Here is a 20,595-nt window from a genome sequence, read left to right as displayed (position 1 = left end):
ATGTGATCGCATTGCAGACTATTATGGATGTGGTCGCATCCTCATCTTCAGACTTATCTTCTTCATTCAAACTTGGTTCATCGTTGGATTCATTAAGGTCTTCTTCTTTAGGATATTTTATGGCTCTGATAATATCAAACCTGAGCTTCTGTCCATTCACACTCAGTGTGATCTCTCCCTTGTACACATCAATCTGAGGGCGACCAATGCATAAAAATGGTCGCCCCAGTATGATGGGTACATCCTTGTCCGCTTCATAATCCAGGATGATGAAGTCTGTTGGTAATATAAATTTGTCAATCGTAACTAGAACATCCTTCACCTTCCCTTCTAGATGCACAAGGGATCTATTGGCTAACTGGAGAGTCACCGTCGTGGGTGCCAGCTGCCTCACATTCAGCTGCTTGAAAATCGAAAGGGGCATTAAGTTGATGCTGGCCCCGAGATCGCGAAGCGCTTGACCAATGTATAACCCGTCGATTGAGCAGGGTATTGTGAAACTTCCAGAGTCGTGCATTTTTAGTGGAATTATGGATTTTGAACTTTGCGTTAATACCATTGTTGCGAACTTACCAGTGCTTCTCTTCTTTGTCACCATATCCTTCAGAAACTTTGCATACTTTGGCATCTGTTCAATCACTTCTGTGAAAGGAATGTTGATATGCAACTGTTTCAGCATGTCCATGAAGTGTTGATACTGCACTTCATTGGTTTTCTTCTTTTTTAAGTCACTGAGGGAATGGTGGCAGCTGTAATTTTCATGGTTCCCTGTTCTTTTGGCTTCGAAGTGGACACATATCCTTCAGAAACTTCGCTTCATTTTCTCCTGTTTCTTCTTGAGTCAACGAGGTATGTGGTTTCATCGCAATTGGAGTAGTCCTACTTGGCTCCTTCTTCTCCTCCGCCACAATCTTTCCACTTCGCAATGTCACAACTTGGTATTGCTCTTTTCCCGTACGCCCTAGGTTGTGCGTGAGCTCTGTTGAACTCGGCAGTGCCCTTTGCGGTCTATTCTTGAGTTCGCTTGCAATCTGTCCCATCTGAATCTCAAGATTGCTGATAGACGTCGTTTGGTTCTGAACCACTGTTTCATTCTTTTCAATATAATTCTTCAGTAAACTCTCAAAAGATGAAGATTGTGGTGCTTGCGAACTGCTGGCTTGGTTTTCTGTTTGACCGTTTATTCGCGGGAAAAATCCTGGTGGCCCTTCCTTTTGCGCCACGGCTTGAAAATTTTGTTGTTGATTTTTCCACACGAAGTTAGGGTGGTTTCTCCACCCAGGGTTATATGTGTTGGAAAAATGATTATTTTTCACGAAATAGATTGACTGTGGGTTCCTCAGACACTCTTCCATTGGATGGCCTTCGCCGCAAGTAGCACAACTTACGCTCGTTTGGTTGATTACGTTGACTTGCCCACTACGCGTTCCTCCACTACTGATTACGATTCCTTGTATCGAATTCATCATCGTAGTCATGGTTTTGAAGGGATGCGATGGCCCCATTATTTGCGTCACTGTCTTTGATTCTTAATCTTTGATCGCTTTCTTTCCAGTCTTCATGATTTTTAGAAATGCGATCAAGTATATTCTTGGCCTCATCGTATGTCTTATCAAGCAGACCTTCAGCTACTGCAGCATTGGCAGCCGTCTGTGATGCAGGGTTCAAATCGTGGTAGAAAATTTTTATCTGTAAACAATCTGGTAAGCCGTTATGTGGGCAATCTCTTACCAGCCTCTTAAACCTCGCCCAAGCGTCACTGAGCGATTCGTCAATATCCTATTCAAAATTGGTAATCAGCTTCCTTCTTCTAGCGTTTTCCATGGGGGGGAAGTACTTCTTCATGAACTTCTCCACTACCTGTTCTCATGATGTAATCTCCCTTGGTTCGAGAGAATATGCCCATTTTGATGCTTGGTCACGCAACGAAAATGGGAACAATGTTAATCGAACCTCTTCAGCGGAGATGTTTGGGAACACAAACTTATTGTAGATCTCAATAAAACTCCGGAGGTGGGCATGCGGATCCTTGCCACGCTTACCGCTAAACTGTCTGGCAGTTTGAATCATCTGCAGCATCATCGATTTCATTTCAAACCTCGATCCGTCAAGAGCTGGCCTCATGATTCCTGGTAAGAAATCATAGAGGGTTAGCGACGTATCATCTCGAATGGGCCTATTGCTGTCGTTCACCAAGAGGATGGGATTCGCCATGATAATATTTGCATTTGGTGCTCTATCTTCTGGTTACTTTGCCATGTTTGTATCTTTCTCTTATTGTTGTTGTTGCCGGCTGTTTCTTCTTCTTCTTCGGAAAGTTCTCTCAATCTCTAGGTCGTAATTAGGCTCAGGATTTGTTCTTCACTCATACGACACCCGCTTCTTCCTTTACCTAAGGAGAGGCAGTGCACAGAGACGGAGAGTCTGCAAAGAAAATAAAAAAGTTACCGTTAGCTAAAATTTGTATTGTCGTAGTCCCTGACAACGACACCAAAAACTTGATGGCTAGTTAATGCAATGAAATAATGGTGTAAAATGCGATGGTGGAATATGTGTTGTGCATGCAAGTTTTCTTAGCAAGATCCAAGTATAAACCCTACTAAGTTGCCTAGTAAGCCCAGGGTCGAACACAGGGACTAAGGAAAGAGTATGCGACGATGATTTCTGATAACTTTGCGGTAACAAATAAATCAATGTGTTGGTTGTATGTTGTTTAAGGTAAGAAGTCTATGCGACGAAATTGAGATAAGAGTTAATAACATGAAAGTACAATGAGTATGCACGGGAATGGGTTGAGAAGGGATTTAGCTAACACTTCCTAAGAATGCGTTCATGTTATGCGATCATGCTACACACATACAACAACAAGACATCTCTCAATGCAAATGCTATAGCTCTAGCCTTAGAAGGCATGCGATGTATGCGATGATATCTATAGGACTTATTTCTAAGCCTCTATTCTTATCTATGCGATGATGAATGACACACACATACACAAGGCAACCGCAAACTATCATAGCCTATTTCTAGGGTGCATGCGATGCATGTTGGCAAATAGAGCTTATCTCTAAGTCTCTTTCTCTTGCTTATGCAGATCTAATCTTGCTTTCTCAAGTCTAGATTCTAACCTAGCTTTCTCAAGTCTTAGGTTCTTTCTTTAACCTCTCTCTGGAGTAGCTATAAAGGGGTGATGGACGCAATATAAGACAAGATGATCACATCCAATGAAGATCTTAGGTCATGTTAGCTAAGTACTTCTCAACCCATTCGAAAGTTTAGTTACTCATGCGTAATGTAAAGAGAATGAACAGATGTAGAAATGCAGGTTCCATTCTATAAATGAAATCGAAATACAGAATGATAATGTGAAATAAAGATAAGAAGCCTGGTAGCAATTTCTTGCTTCCCAAGGCTTTTACACTATTTTTCTCTACTCTGCTCAAAGAATATTCTTGCTTTCGCAAGAGTCGGCCCTCTCTGTGTTTTCCACACTCCCTGGCTCTCTCTCGAGCTGACCAGGACGATCTTCCGGCGTCTTCTCTCTTCTCTCATCTCCGCCTTCTAAGTATAAGGAAACTATGAACAAAGGCTAACTATCTTTTACATGGCTCAACTGGAATACAAAACCGAACTCCTTTAACGAAGGTTGCCTTCGGTATTTATAGAGCTTCAGGGTGGAGAGCTTTTTATCTTAAATGATTGCACTGATGGGATGTTATTAATTCTCTGTCTGATGCGCCAAATAATTGTCACTGAAAAGTTGAATGTACTTGCTACAGTGTGTCGTTAACAGCTTGTCAGCTAAATTTGGATTCGACCGTCATTAGCTTTATGTCCCATCGTGATTTATTAAGCTTTCATCTTGATGCACCAGCTCTATATGGCCACCTTCTTGAGCAGATCTTCGCAAACGCATATGATCGCATAGCCTTGCAGTCGCAATCTCTTAATGCGCTCGGGCTCTAAATTCTTTGGATCGCAAATCCTCCTAGCACCAATGCATTTTCTGCACAAAATACATAAGTTAACTGATTTAATTCGATGGACGCATGCGATCACAGTGTTATAAACTTAATGCTTTTGGGCGCAATTTTGTATATTTTTATCATTACAATCCTTCATTGTTTTATATCTTTGCGTTGTAATAACGTGCATTTCTGCCCGTTATCATTGCCCACCATATGTGTTTGTTCTAAGAAACTGGAACCTCGTTCAAAATTTTGCCTATTTGTAGGCTACCCCAAAGGAACAAGAGGTGGTTACTTATGATCCTAAAGAAGATAAAATGTTTGTGTAGACAAACGCTACATAGCATTTTCCACGCAGTAAGATTGTGTTGAATGAAATTTCCAAGGAAACTACTGAAACATCAGAAAGAATTGTTGGAGAACCTCGACATAATGGGAGAGTTACGAACCCACCTGTTCGTTATATGGGTTTAATAGAAATCCTAGCTATGGTAGCTGATGGAGATGTTAAGGATCCATTGCCTTAGAAGAAGGCAATAGAAGATGTTGACAAAGATGAGTGGATAAAAGTTATGGATCTCGAAATGAAGTCAATGTATTTCAATTCTATTTGGGATCTTGTAGATCAACCTTATGAGGTTAAACTTATAGGTTGTAAATGGATCTACAAGAGAAAACGAGGTGTTGATAGGAAGGTGCAAACCTTCAAGGCTAGACTTGTGGCAAAGGGTTATACCCTCGTTGAAAGAGTCGACTATGAAGAGACTTTATCACCTTTTGCTTTAAAGTTTATCCGGATCCTCCTGTCCGTTACCTCATATTATGACTATGAGATTTGGCAAATGGACATCAACTCTGCTTTTCTGAATGGCAATCTTGAGGAGACCATTTATATGGAGCACCCTAAGTGATTTATATCCCAAGGTCAAGAGCAAAAGTTTTGCAGACTTAATCATTCCATCTATGGATTGAAGCAAGCTTCTTGATCTTGGAATATAAGATTTGATACTGCAATCAAATCTTATGGCTTTGATCAGAATGTTGATGAGCCTTGTGTATACAAGAGGATCATCAATATTTTAGTAGCTTTTCTAGTGTTGTATGTGAACGATATCCTACTCATTGTGAATGATGTAGGATTATTGACTGAAATAAAGAATTGGCTAGCGACCCAATTCCAAATGAAAGATTTAGGAGAGGCACAGTTTTTCTGGGCATTTAGATATTTAGAGATTGAAAGAACAAAATGCTAGCTTTGTCTCAAGTATCGTACATTAACAAAATGCTTGTCAAGTTTTCGATACAGAACTCTAAGAGAGATTTACTACCTTTCAGGCATGAAGTTATATTGTCTAAAGAACAATGACCTAAGACACTTCAAGAAGTTGAGGAAATGAGACGGATCTTCTATTCATCGGTTGTTGGTAGCCTGATGTATGCGATGTTATGCACTCACCTGACATCTACTATGTGGTGGGGATATTCAGTAGATATTAGTCTAATCTAGGAAGATCACTGGGCCGCCGTTAAGAATATCCTCGAGTAGCTACGGAGAACTAGGGACTACATGCTCATGTATGGTTCTAATGATTTGATCCTTACTAGATACACGGACTCTGATTTCCAGGCTGATAAGGATTCTAGGAAATCCACATCAGGATTAATGTTCACTCTTTACGAGGGGCAATAGTCTAGAGGAGCACCAAGGAAGGGTGCATTGCTGACTCCACCATGGAGGCTGAATACATAAGGGCTTGTGAAGCTGCTAAGGAAACTGGGTGGCTCAGGAAATTCCTGACTGGTCTGTAGATGTTACAATTATTGTAAAGTGCTACAAATGATCTGATCCTGATCATTCACGTGGAGACATCTGAGTAGGGGTATTTTGTACTAAGGAGTTTGTATAAGATTGAACCACAAAATGACTAGTATCATTATATAACGTCGTTTATAATAGAGACTTACATTTCACCAGGATGACCATAGGTGACATGACCTGAATTCTGAGTGAGTTGTGAACTTCTGCCTATAAAAGCGGTCTTTTGATTTATATGGGTGAGAGTTTCCAGATCATCGACTCAATAAGTCTACCATTTTGGGGATTCGTCTGATTAGGGAGTTGGGAACATAACTACACAAGACGAAATTCACTCATTTCCCAATGTTGAGGTAAGTAGATAAATTGCTCCCTTAAGGGCTGATTCCAGGGCTTGAACAATGTGGCTCCACACTCTATATGACCTGAAAGGGGTTTAGTCATAATTAAACTATGATTTATTGTTCATTAGAGGGATCAGTGGTACTTAAGAAGTTAGATGTAACTATAGAGGCAAATCGGTAATTTTGGCCCAACTGTACTTACGAGCAATTTGTGAAGGTTCATCGCACTATTGACTTGTTATATCTAATGGACACATAAATATATCTGTAATACGAAGAGTTCAACTGTCGATTTTTAGTGAAGTGCCCAACAGTTAATGGATGTTGAATAATTTAATTAAAGAGTTTAATTAATTATTCAAGTACCGTTGGAGCTTCAAGTTAGAGGTTCATGAGGTCCCCTTCGTAGCTCAACAAGAATTTAATGAAAATCAATATTGAATTCAATTTGTTCAAATTAATCGAGGAAATTAATTATATATGATATAATTACTATAATGTATTTGATACATTATAATATAAAGTTTATTTGAGAGGAAATAAATATTTGAATATGATTCAAATATTATTATATGAATTGGATTCAATATTGTTTAATTTATAATAAATGAATTTATATTAAATACTATTAATGAGAGAATTAAAACTATAGGTTATATTGTATGTGATACAATATTCAATCATAGGTTATATGTTTAATATCATATAACTTATAGTTATATAGAGAGAGATGTCCAATTTCCCCATGGAGGTGGGAATGGGGAAAAATTCCCCGTGAGCTAAACGGGGATGGGGATAGAGAATGCATTCCCCGTCCCCGACCCCGCCCCGTTCCCCGTCCCCGCCCCGATTAGCTTTTACATATTTTTTTAGTTATGTTATCTAATGTTATGTTGTTATTATTATTAAATAAATATTACATTTAAATTTAATTTTGATTATTTATTGGGAGACAATGAGTGTGTTTAAAAAATGAATGTTTAAATTGATTATATATGTGAATAATTTATTTATATTTCTTTCTTTCTACTAAAAAGAATTAATTAGCTTGGCCAAAATTGAGTAATTTATCTTTAAATTCAATTTGTCATATAAAACTAACCATAATAAACAATTTAGTGAAAAAGTTAATTATTTAATTAAAAATTTGCTCACATTAATAATTTAAATTACTTTTTACAAAAAAAAAAAAAAAAAGTAACGGGTAAAAATTCCCTGCGGAAAATCCCCGCCCCGATCCTCGTTGAAAATTTCACAGGGATGGAGGAAAAGAAAATGGGGAGTGGAGGAACGAGGATGGGGAATGGCATCCCGGCCCCGCCCCGTGAAAAATATATATAGTTTTATTTAAATTTAAATTAATTTATTTTATTTTTATTTTTGATTTTTATTAATGGGAGGGAAATAACTTCCCTCTCCTATTTTCTCTCAACTTACTACGTCAATATTGGGTCTGGTTTATTCTCTTTCTCACAACAGTCAAAAGTTTTTTCACATAAACACTTTTCTCTCTCAGAAAAGTTCTCAAGATCACACAAGCTTACAACTCATTGGATTCTCATCCTAGAGAACACAGAAGAATCTAATTGGTAGTGTCCTTTTTTGTTCACTCTTTGTTTGTGATTTTTTATTCGAGGCATTTCTTGAAGATTGGATCTTCAAATGTTAGGGCTTTCTAATCCCTAATTCCTTTTAAAAAAAAAAAAATTGTGAGCATGTTGTAAATTTTTTGTTTAAAAAAATTGTGAGCATGCTGTAAAATTTAATTCTTGATGCATATTTTTGTTTCTGTAAAACTGATGTTCTGTGAAAATTGAAAAACTAGGATGATCCCCTTTTGTTGCGAACCTTCGTCGGTTCCTTCAATAGAATGGCCATGTGTGTGGAGAAGTCCCCCAGCGCCACAGTACTATCCTAGAGCCCCACAACGCTAGCTGTATTTTTGGAAAATCTTGTTATTTTTTTGTAAACGTTTTCTTATTTATCTAAGACTTTTGGCCTGCCGAATTCATTTTGTGAAGCATGAAAATCGAGAGCCTTAGAGAGTGCTTTAGCTAGAAAATAAGCTTTAAAGAGTAGAGGTTCATTTGGAGACTGTTTAAGATCCAAATGTGCAAATCAAGGGGATTCTGAAGTATTTCATCGATGGGATCACCACGATAGTAGTATTTTCTCTTCTTTTTATTCTTTTTACATATTCATGTATGTTGCAATATGATTGTAATATCAATGAGTGGCTAAACATTTTAGTTCTAGGGAGTGATGAACTTATTTATGGAGTTAAGTCAAAGCATATTATTTTCTATGGTTGTTATGTTCTTGAATGTTTTCCAATATTATTGTGCTTAAAAAAAATAATTAGAAAGATTGTATGATTAATTGGACTTATAATGGAGGAAGACATGTTTTGCGATTATTGTGGGTTGGATGAAGGAGACAGGTCAAAAACTTAATACTTAGAAATTATATGTATTAAGCTTAGTATAGTTAAGAGATAGTTGTAAATATAGCAATCAGATCCAAAGTATTAGCAAATATAACATAATATAAAAAAAATTATAAATGTCGTAAAATTTAGATAGTCTATCAATGATAGACCATATTGCTGGTAGAAGTCTATCGGTGATAGACCATATCATTGGTAAGAGTCTATTATCGTTGATGGACTTTGCTATATTTGCAATTTTTTTAAAATGTTGTTATACACTTAGTTATTATCCCTAAAAATGCTACCCATTGCAGTTATTCTATAGTTAAAATGGTTAAGAGGCTGAATATCATCCTCTGAAAAATAGATATTTGATTCAATTAGCTATCAAGAAATCTTCTCAACTTTATCTAGGGATTCAAAACCTGATGGTGGTTTTAGAAAAATAAAAATGAAAGGAAGCAATAAAGAATCAATTAAAGAATTCACTTTAAGACATCCTAGAATATCGATTTTACTCAACAAAGTTGTGGATTCAAAATATTCATTCAATCAATTCAATTTTTATCTAGGCCTACAAGTCTAATATCAAGGTTTCCTCTCTCGAGCTCAATCCTTTCTAATGTTTAAAAGCCAATCCTATTTTCATGAAATTGAACTAATAAACACAACATTAAGTTTCTTCATTATTAGCCTCCAACATTTTTCCATCACTCTCGTGTATAATGCAACATCAATTTAGCATACTAGTTCTAGTTCTAAATTCTCTTTCTCAAGCAAAATTTAAAACCTAAATTCAACTAAATGGTGATCAAGCATTCAATTGGGGGTGCAAGCATGATATAAATATAAATGACATTCAATTAATTAAATTAATGAAGAACAATCCACAATATAATTGAAATCAATCGATCCCTAGATCTATGTAAAACTTAGGCACACATGTTCAACATCTTTAACATAATCATGTTGTACAAAACAATTAAAGAGACAAAAATAAAGGTATAAGAAATTACTTGTTGATCACAATTCGTTGAGGGCACCATTCTCCACATTGTCCCCTCGATCTCCTCCATTTAATCTCAATGTTTAGACTATGTCCTCTGAACAACAGCCTCTTAGCCTCTATGGATGCCCTAGGTGAACTTCCAATCAAACTCCCCTTGATGACATATTGCGACAATATAGCCAAAGTTTGAGATTTCTCCAAAAGTGTTTTCCTCTCAAAAAGAAAAAAAGTCCCAACTCCAAACTAATGTTGTGTATGGATCAAAGATTTTTTTTTTTTTTTTTTTTAAATGTGGTCATACGCCTAAAATGGTCACCTGGTTCAAAAGTTATACCCTAATTACGAAACTGCGTTTTTGTAGTAGTGCGACAGCACCGCGGCATAAGAACATTTTTTTCACATTCTGAGTGCAGTGCCGTGTAGTGTTGCGGCGCTAGGCCACTGTTAGCATTTTAGTCATTTTTGTGGCATTTGAGCCTTGTTACTCTAGTTGACCTCTAAATGCTTCGTTTGAGCTCATTTTGCACCCAAACTATCTCGAGAGTCTCATAAACTTGATATTCAACCATGCATCTTCAGCCTTTTTTTTACCTTCTTAAGGGGTATTTTCATCATTTTATGTCCTATTTAGCCTATTCTGGTCCAAGCGCTTGATTCCTACAAACTTAACAAATAAAGCATCATCGAACATAATTAAGCAATAAAACTAATGAAATTTTAAGCCTAAAAAGCACTCTTCAAATGCTTTTCACATGGCTACCAGGTCGGATCAAGCTACATGGAATAGTTGGAATGAAGGAGTTGAAATCGGAAGATCGTTGTTGGTGGACTTTTGGAAGAGTTGGGTTTTAAGGGTGTTTTAGACCTTTTACATGGGTCAAGGAAAAGTTTTTGCCATTTTGCCATATATGAAGTCAGCCCATTACTTATTTCAACTTCAAAAATCATTATAAACACTCATATCATGATGTTTTTGAAAAACAAAGCATTTTTTATTCACAAAATAAAATTGTATTATTAAAATTATATAATTAAGTTACCTTTTTAAACATTACACAACATGTGCAGTGTATGTAGTATTGATATTGCACAAGCACACATGTCAAATTATAATATAGTTTATAATGGCCTTGACCGAGTATCGTCTTAAGGAAATTGGGTTAAATTTTTTTGTTTATTTATTTTAGAGATCCTTCCAATTTTATTTAGGGGACTGATTTGTAATGATAAGTAATCTAACATAAACATAAGAAAGCAAATAAACAACAGGAAACAAGGTGAAACTAAATAGAAATATGTCAAACGATAATGATTTTATTAATGGATTAACTAAATTAATATTCTTAGATTAATTTATTGACAACTGATAGCTTATAGAAATACAAACTATTGTAGCCTCTTACTTAGAATTGTGAGGGTTGATGAGCAGAATATGCGTTGATATTGATAAGAATTCATATGGAAAAGTGAGCTTGCGTCAATCAGCATTGGAAGACCCCGCTAACCCTATATCATGCGTTATTTTGCGTCAAAATGTCTATTTTTATAGCTATCGCAGGCCTCGATTGCATGTGTTGATCTTCATGAAGACCAGTTCGTCGCATGGAATGCTGCAATTACAGAGTGATAACTGTGATAGAAGGTCGATCGCAAAAAGGGTGGAATGTGTTGATACTTCAAAATAAAAAATCATGAATGCATACCTTGGGAGTATCAAAGAAATAAGATGATGATGACATTTCACCTACCGCGTCAGAAATGATAGTGATTGAGAGTGGGATTACCAATGTTGTCACATTTGAGTTCTATAAATAGAGCCATGGAACCCAAATTCACGATATCCCAAGTCTCTGCCTTAGGTAGATTTTTGTGATCATAGATGAGAGCATTAGCAAACATTATTTGAGAGTTCTTCATTCTCACAATCCTTTCCGAGTGACGACCAAATCTTCACCAGAGATAGAGCTCGAGAGAAACTACTCCACCACCAGTAGCCTTGACATACATCTGATGGAAGCAAGAGATTGCCTACATCTAACCCACCCACCTCTCTTCTTATCTATGTATTGTATTACATTTTGGCTTAAGACCTTAATACATTTTTTAATCAATGCATCTCATTAGTTCCTTACCGCCATTTTCATCATCTTCTTCTACTTTATCATCTTTTACTTTCATCGCAATTGGTTAAGTGTTGATTGCAAGAGTTATCGCATACTCAATCATGCGATATAGAGATATGACGCATGTAGCAACCCACCGAGAGGTGTGTATTGCGCAAGTATAGTGAACCAATCCTCTTTGCTTAGTACGAGGCTATCACAATGCTTGTCTATGAGCTGAGTGGCTATAACCAACTACCCGAGAGGGTAAGTAGTGGAGCTCACCAAGCAAAGTAAGCAGTGTTCCTAGAGATAGGAATAATCTTATGCTCAACACAACCATGCATAGAGATATAAGCATGTGGCTGACACCAAGAGGTGTGCGATGTGTTAGTGTGGTGAGCTGGGGTTACCCTTGTGACCAAGCTTAATGACGCAATGAATTTATCTCCTCCACAATTCTACTTCTCCATGCATCTTATTACGCGTTAATAGTTTTCGCATCTCTACCAGTTCTCATAGTCAAACTTCCATTTCTCAGTCTGTTTAATTAGGAGTAGGAATAGCGCATAGTTAATTAACTTCTTTCTTTTTATTTTTATTCCCCGTCTAAAACGTATTACTTTACAAACATCATTTAGTGCAAGTCACCGTGTTCAACCTTGGACCTTCCTGAGAAATTTGTGTTCTCGTTATACTTAGTGAAAGAGCAAGCAAACTTGTGACAGGAACACATGGTCATCGCATACATGATAATGCATATTGCATGTTCTTCAATTTAATGCATGACCATCAACACATATCAAAAGAGACTATATTTTCCTCTCACCAACAACCATAACCTAGAAGTCTAATATCCAAGTATTCTCTTTTGAGCTCAACCCTTCCTAACACCTAACCATCAATTCAGCTTCATGCAATTAATTAATTGGATGCAACATAAGTCTCTTCATTATTGATCTCTATTATCAACATATCACTTTCGTGCATATTTGACTAACAGTCTAGCACATTAGGTCTAACCTAAACTTTTCTCTCTCACACAAGAAATCAAGTAAATAATCTTCAAACATTGGCCAAATATCTAACAGCATTAAGAGAAAACGTGTTAGAATGAATATGCAATAATCAGTCCAAGAATGATCAAAATAGTTTGTACAGCCAAAAACTACAAAACTCCAAGAATTAGAAACTCAACAACTTATGGTCACGATAGACATAAACCATCTGAAACATAACCAAATACAGAGAAATCAAATACTAAAGCAGGAAAAAGAAGCAAGTCAAGCTCTTAATTATTGTCCTCAAGCTTGGGATTGCCCTCCACAATCTTGTCGATCATTAAACTCTCTAAAATTGCTCTATCATTACCTCTATCCAAAAATCAACTCTTGTTTGTTCTTGTGGAGACCTTAATTGAACTCCCTTCGATTGATAGCAAAAATAAAATAAAATAATATATACTATTATATAATATATATATATTAATATATATATATTAATATGTTGATGGCACCACGATGTTGCCTCTCATTTTTCTATAGTATTATGGTGCTGCCCTATTTTTCACTCCCAAATTTTGAGCATTGAGCATAGTGTCTTGAAGTGTTACAGCATGTTGTAGGTGCCTTTCTCAACCTTTTTCCATCTCTCATCGATTCGAAGGTCAACATTTTACTTTATGTAGGATAGTTTTCTGTTGGAAGTATCAAGCTAACAGCGGAAGAATTCATAATTATTAAGCACTCTAATTCATTAATTTTATCGACAAATTAAGCATGTTTATTCGAAATAAAGAGAGTTTCAAAAATACCTTTGAAAAATACCTTTGATCTTCAAATTCAGATTCAATTTCCTCAGCAACTGGTCATGAACCACCACAAGATCTTCCCCACTAATCTCTTGACCTTAGATTGAGTTGTGGGACTCAAAATGAATTAAGATTAGGGAAGAACTTTTAGAGGATAAGGCAGTTTTTATGGGTTTTGTAAAAAGAACTCTTCTTCAACCTCTTTAATCTGAAAACTCAGCTGCATGACTTGAATTCTACAACAAACTCAGATGGTTTTCAATCATTCTTCTCATGCAATCACATTGCATAGAAGAATGTAAACTTCTACTTGAGGATTGTAGTAGATTTGGATGATACAAGTTGGAAAAACCCACTAAGATTGAGCTTTTCCACTTTTCTCAATTAAACTCAATTTTAATCAAATTGAACTTTAATATCAAGGAAAATTATTTCAAATGGTAAAACTGTTGAAAATATTTACAAGGTATAACAAAATTTTAAAACTATGAATGATAGACGTTGATAGACACTAAGACTTCTATCAGTGTCTATCATTGATAGTTCTAAAATTTTGCTAATATTTTGGTCTATTTTTATATATTTGGAAACAACCCTAATATCAATTCTATTTTAAAATTGATTTAAAACAATTAAATGAATTTTCATTTGAAATTCAACTTTTAATATAATTTTTCCAAAAAGAACTAGATTAAACAATATTGTTTTTCTAAATTTGAATTTTCACAAAATTCAAAATTTCAATTTTAAATTTATCTGATTTGATTAATTCTATTAATTTAATATCAAATATTAAATTAATTAAACATCAATTCCACCACCATGAATCCCTATTCATAAAATTAATATGATATTTAAATATTACCCAATTATCCAATTTTGTTTAATTTCATAATTAAACAAAAAATTATATCGCATATAATTACTAATTTCCTTAATTTGAAATTTGAACGTTTCAAATTAACTCATCATGCTATTCTAAGGTTATTTCGTTTGTGAGCTAGTAGGGGACCTAATAGACCTACAGATCATGGACTCCAACGATCCGAGATTAACTGGCTAATATTCTAAGGTTTATACATTTTATTTATTTATCATAACTTTATGGTTCATTTAATTTTACATTTACCCAAAAACTAAAACTTTATCAAGTATATTTTGTTTACAAAAATATAATAAAATTTTGGCTTTGATTAACGTATCAAATATTTTCTAACAACAATAATAATTAGAAAATATTTTCTTACAATAATAATAATAATAGCCAACATGAGCGTAGCTCAATTGGCATAGTGCTTGTACTATCGACTTCGAGGTTAGAGGTTTGATTCCTCCATCCCACACTTTAATTACGATAGCTCTACAATAATAATAATAATAATTTGCAATTAACCAAGATGAAGGAAGTTACATTTTTTAGATCTAAATAATAAATTTATTATTAATATTTAATTTTTCAATTAACCAATATGAAAGAAATTACACTTTTTACAATTAAACAATAAATTAATTAGTTATAAAGAAGTTACACTTCTTACAATTAAATAATAAATTAATTATTAATAATTAATGCTAAAGGGCATTTTTGTGAAAGTAAAAATTAAGCTAGTGGCATAATTGTCCAAAAAAGTTTTTTGAATTTTGTAGTTTTTTAATATAGAGCTTCTTGCAGATTTGACAAATTAAGTTTTAGAAATTAGGCCCATTGCCCAAACTTTTTACTTTTGCAAAAATGGCCAAAACAAGCCCAGCCCACAAGATGTAAAAAAAGTACGGATACACCCGTACACCTGATACACTTGATACATCTGATACGCCTGATACACTTTATACCCATTGATACATTTGATACACTACTGATATACTGTAAAACCCAAACCCTATTTTTCCTACCTAGGTATGTTTATTTATATGCTAAGTAAGTTAAAGTAGGAGTTGATGTTATGTTTTTAGGGAAAGGCATGAAGATATTAAAGAAGAAATGAGAGTTCTTGAGTTTTGAGAAATGAGATCTCGGTTAATAAGGTGGTTGGCCCTAGTAAGTAGGAATTTTAGCCAAGGGTAGCCTTGCGATGAAACTTGTAAAGCAAGAGGCTGGGCGTGCGCGCTGACCAGTGTGCAGTGGGGAGTCTATGCATTGGTCACAAGCCTATGCAAGGAAATGAGTTGCACTGGAGGTTGCGTTGTGTGTTTGAGTGGTAAGTGGGGGCGGCATGAAGGCCCTATGCGCTGGAAGAACGAGTGTGTGCTTGAGTTGCGTTGGTGGCAATGGCGCAAGGCATGAGAGGCATGCGTTGCTCGGTGGTCTGGCGATGAAGGTGAGGTATGCGTCGAGGCAAGCATGTATGCATTGGCTGGTGGTGACGCGCGACAATAGGAGCATGAGATGGCCAAGGTGTGTGCCTAGTTGGTGATGCGATAGGAACAAGCCATGCATTGGTGAAGGCTAGGCGATGTATTATCTAAAAGGGGCATGTGGCCAAGGGGTAGAAAGCGTTGGCTTATAACATAGAGTGTAAGCTTTACGTTGATGACCAGAGGAAAGTGATCAGCTTAATCACCGTTTAAGTGGCCAACTGTCATGATCAGATCAGTTAATTTTAATTAGTGGGATGAGGTGGCAGGCTGAAAATTTTGGGAAGCGTGTAGTTTGTGATATAAAAAGGGAGGGAGTTTCAGAAGGTTAGTTTGAACGATTCACTAGTGCTATCAGAGTGATTTTAAAGCCGTTTAAAAGCTTTATGATTCTAATTGATGATCTAGACCTGCCGGAAGGAAACTCCATAAGAATCAAGCTAGATTCAAAGAGTTTACAAGGAGGTCAAGCTCTTAGGTGACTTTGGGTAAGTGTTGAAGATTTAAATATTCTAGCCAAACCATGAGAAATCTTAAGCTCAAAATTTAAAGTAAGTATTTTAAGATAATCTGGAACAAGTTTGTAGAAGGAATTTTTTTGAGAAAAGGCTTGGAAAATGAGTTATTTGAATTTTAAGTTGATTTTGGGAATCTTGAACAAGCAAGCAGCTGCTTGGGTTGAACAAACGGGCAGCTTAAGGGGGCTGGCACGCATGCGAGTGACCAAGCTAAACAATGAGTTATGCGAGGAGTGCACGATGCGTTGAGTAGGCATGTGTTGAAAGCTTGGACGCATTGAAGATAGTGCGCATGCAAGGACTAAATGACGCAAAGGCTCTGTGCGAGTAAAGGCACCAGGTTGTGCGCGAGAGGGTTGAAGGTGTGCGTTAGGTTGGCCGAGCATGTACGCTGAGCATTGAGTGCTTAGGCTGGGAAGCGTGCACGAGTGAGTGGTTGGACAAGTGCTTGGGCCATGCGTTGTCACATGGTATGGGCATTGGTGTTGTTGGTTGGCCGCCTAGTTGAGACATAAAATTTAAAGAAATTTCTAAGTGTCGAATGCCTAAGGTATGCGTTGGGATGAAGGAATCCTAGTTAAAAGAGTAAATGAGAGCTTAATTATGTAAGTTAGTCTCAAAAGGGAGACAATTACTAGTAGCTAAAGTATATTATTATGTCTATAGGATTGACACCAATAGGAGAAGCTTACCGACTTTAAAGAAGTTGTCAAAGTCGTGAGTGACAAATTTAAGAAGTTTTCTAAATGTTTAGTAACTCATGCTAGCTTAATTATAAGAATGTTTTCCAAGCAAATCAAGTTGTAAGAGCTAGTAACAAATGCTAGTTAAGAGAATATTTATAAAACATGTTCAAATACTTATGTATTCAAAGCATGTGTTAAAAGTTTAAAAGATGTGGAAGCTCTTATTCATGTTGCTATGCTTTCAAGTATATATGTTGTAAAGATAAGTTTTATGATGAGCATGATAGACCTGATACTGAAGGACTCTGAGAAGGTATCTAGACCGTAGTACCTAAGGTTTGACGGTACTTAATTATTACCACGTGCACGTAGGTAGATTCAACGTTGGTTGTATCGAGGTCACTCCACACCAGCTAAGGCTTGACATTGAGGGATTGAGAAAATAAGTTCTCTCTCAACTAAGGATTCAAATGTTTCATTCTTTCTAGATGTTATATGTTTTTAAAGTTTTAAGTATGAGTTTGCTTGGCAATTTCCAAATTTTAAGCATGATGTTGTACTTATTTAGTCACTCACTGGGCTAGTAGCTCACCTCGTTTGAAATGTTTTCTCTCCCCAGATAGTGGTTAATTCCCTAAGAGGCAACTCTGTTGTTGCTTTGCCACTCAAGGGCTTAGCTCAGGAAGGAGTTTAGGTGTTGGTTCTGTATACTCATACACATGCCATGTTCATATAGGGACTAGGCTAGTATGTGGGACTCACTGGTTTTGTGTGGTATATATGTTTTGTTTGTCTTAAGATGTATGAAACCCTGTTACTGTCTCTAAATAGAAAATGCTAGTTGAGTTGTTCTGTATGTACTATTATATGCTTATTTACCAGGGTTTTTAAGCAGGTGAAGTAAGTTAGTTAGACAGTAAGTGCTACTAGTTGGGTGGTAACTGTTGTAGTCACATTCCCTTACAGGTTCAAAGGGTAGTCTGAGAGGGGGTGTGACATATACTATTGATACACTCACAATTATACCCTTGACACACTCACACTTATACCCTTGATACACTCACACTTATACCTTTGATACACTACTAATCTACATCTGATACACTTGATACACACTTGGTACATTACTGATGTATATTTGATACATTTGAAAAAAAAAATAGTTATTATTATTTTGTATTTGTTGAGATTTTGTTTTTACTTGTCATTATTTATAGGAATGGAAGTAGTTAGGGATAAAGAGTATAATCATAAATTATGGTATTTTAATCACAAAGAATCTAACAAATCTTCCTAAAAGTAGATTTAGACATTTTAAAAAAAATATTTTTCTTTTAAATATTTTTTAACCACAACTATTTCAAAAGTAACCAATTTTTATTGTTCACCCATTCTAAAACTTTAGTGGGGATAATGTGAACCAAATAGCACAAAGCATCAAGGATGAGATGACTTAGATCACTAATTATAATAGTTATAGATTTCAATTTTGGAATTTATTTTACTTTCTAGTATTGTTTGATACACACATGTCTTGTATATGATATATTGTTAATATGCTTTTATTCATATTTATGAATGACATACACTTATTTTATTTTAAAATAAATTACTAATTGAATGTTGATTGTTATCAAATACATTGTTAATACGCTTAGAATGTTGATTATTGTTAGATATATTAACGATGGACTCATGCCTTACTTCAAGTATTTAATGATTGTTATCTGATACACTCGTATCTTGTATATGGCTTATACAGTTGATACACTTAGAATATTATGCTTATAAAATGAAAGCATGTGTTTACTTTAAAATAGGTTATTGATTGAATATTGATTGTTATTGATATATTGCTAATATATCTGAAAGGTTGATTGATATTATATATCATATTGATACACCCTTGTTTAACTTCAAATATTTGCTAATCGATGACTGATACACTAATATCTTATATTTGATATATACTGCTATTATAAATATAAAAAAAAATTGATAGGTTAGAAAATTATGGAAGAAAAAAGATTGTAGAACTTAAAGCTTGCTCTTGTGAAATAAGAAATGCGATGGAGAAAAAATAAGAAAGAATTGGGTAGTGGGGAACTTTTTTCATTCTTTTTAAAAATAAAGAACAAATGGAAAAAAATAATACAATTTTAATAGGAAAATTATTTCAAATGGTAAAATTATTGAAAATATTTACAAAATATAGCAAAATTTTAAAACCATCAATGATAGACGCTGATAGACACTGATAGACTTCTATGAGTGATATTGATAGACACTGATTGAAGTCTATCATTGATAGTTCTAAAATTTTGCTATATCTTGTAAATATTTTGATTTATTTTTCTATATTTGAAAACAACCATTTCAATAAAGAAGGGTAGTGGAGTTTTTTTATGTATTGTTGCTTCTTTTTTTTCCCTTTTAACGGAATCTAAAGCTACCGCTCATATAAAAATTGGGATGAATTTTGCTATAAATACAAAGTTAAAATATGTTTTGATACCCAATGCAATTTTTCTTTAATATATTATATATTGTAGATTATAGTCGGTAAGTTATAATAGTCTGTGGTTGAGGTGCAAACTATTTTAACCTGGATTATGATAATATGTGTTTAGGCTGCATACAAAATAAGATGGATTATAATAGTATGTGTTTGGGTGCATAATATTTTAACTGGTCTAGGTTAGAACAATTTGTCTTCGAGGCACATGTTATTTTATTTATAGCTTAGGTTCCTTTTTCCTACTATTATTCTATTATACAAGTAATGATACTCTAAATATCATATTTTGTCAGCACATGGATTATTATCCAAACTTATTTCTTAATCAGTGTCTAGCTCAACTAATTTAAATGTGATTTATAAACAAGAGATAACGGACACTTAGACTTATACAATAAATAAAATTGGTTCCCAAGAAATTAGATTTATAGAATTTTGGCCCATAAACTTTTAAATAGTTACATCATTAAGATGGGTTGTTTTTTTGTTTTTTATTAAAATTTTTGTTTGTATCATAATTTATTTTTCTCTTCAAGAGAACTATATATATACATTTTCGGTTCATGATTTTTTTCATTTTGTAGACTGGTTTTGAGGTCCAATTTTAACTATTACATTATAATTTATTTATTTTCATTGATTTCATTTTTTTTAATAACTAAACCATAAAGAAGAAAAAAGGAAAAATAGTACAAAAAAGAAAGGAAAAAAAAAACTTTTTTGGTCCATAGATTTTAGGTTTAGTATTCGGTTGATCCTTATGTTTCAAAATGTTACACATGTTGGTCTCAAAAGTGTTAAGTTTGTTTGATTTGTTATACTCAAAGTGTATTAATGTCAAATATTATAAAAGAAGAAAATTAAATACATCGCTATAGGTGATTGTTGGAGTTGGTCGTCGAAGGGAGTGGTTGGAGCTAGTCATCGAAATTTGCCACTAGAATGATCACCATAGTTAGTTGCATAGATAGTCGTTGAAGGTGATAATCGGAGTTGACCGTCAGAGGTAGTCATTAGAGTTAATTGTCAGAGATGGTTATC

The sequence above is a fragment of the Benincasa hispida genome, chromosome 4, assembly GCF_009727055.1.
Source record: "Benincasa hispida cultivar B227 chromosome 4, ASM972705v1, whole genome shotgun sequence".
Taxonomy (NCBI): domain Eukaryota; kingdom Viridiplantae; phylum Streptophyta; class Magnoliopsida; order Cucurbitales; family Cucurbitaceae; genus Benincasa; species Benincasa hispida.
This window is presented reverse-complemented; position numbering follows the sequence as displayed.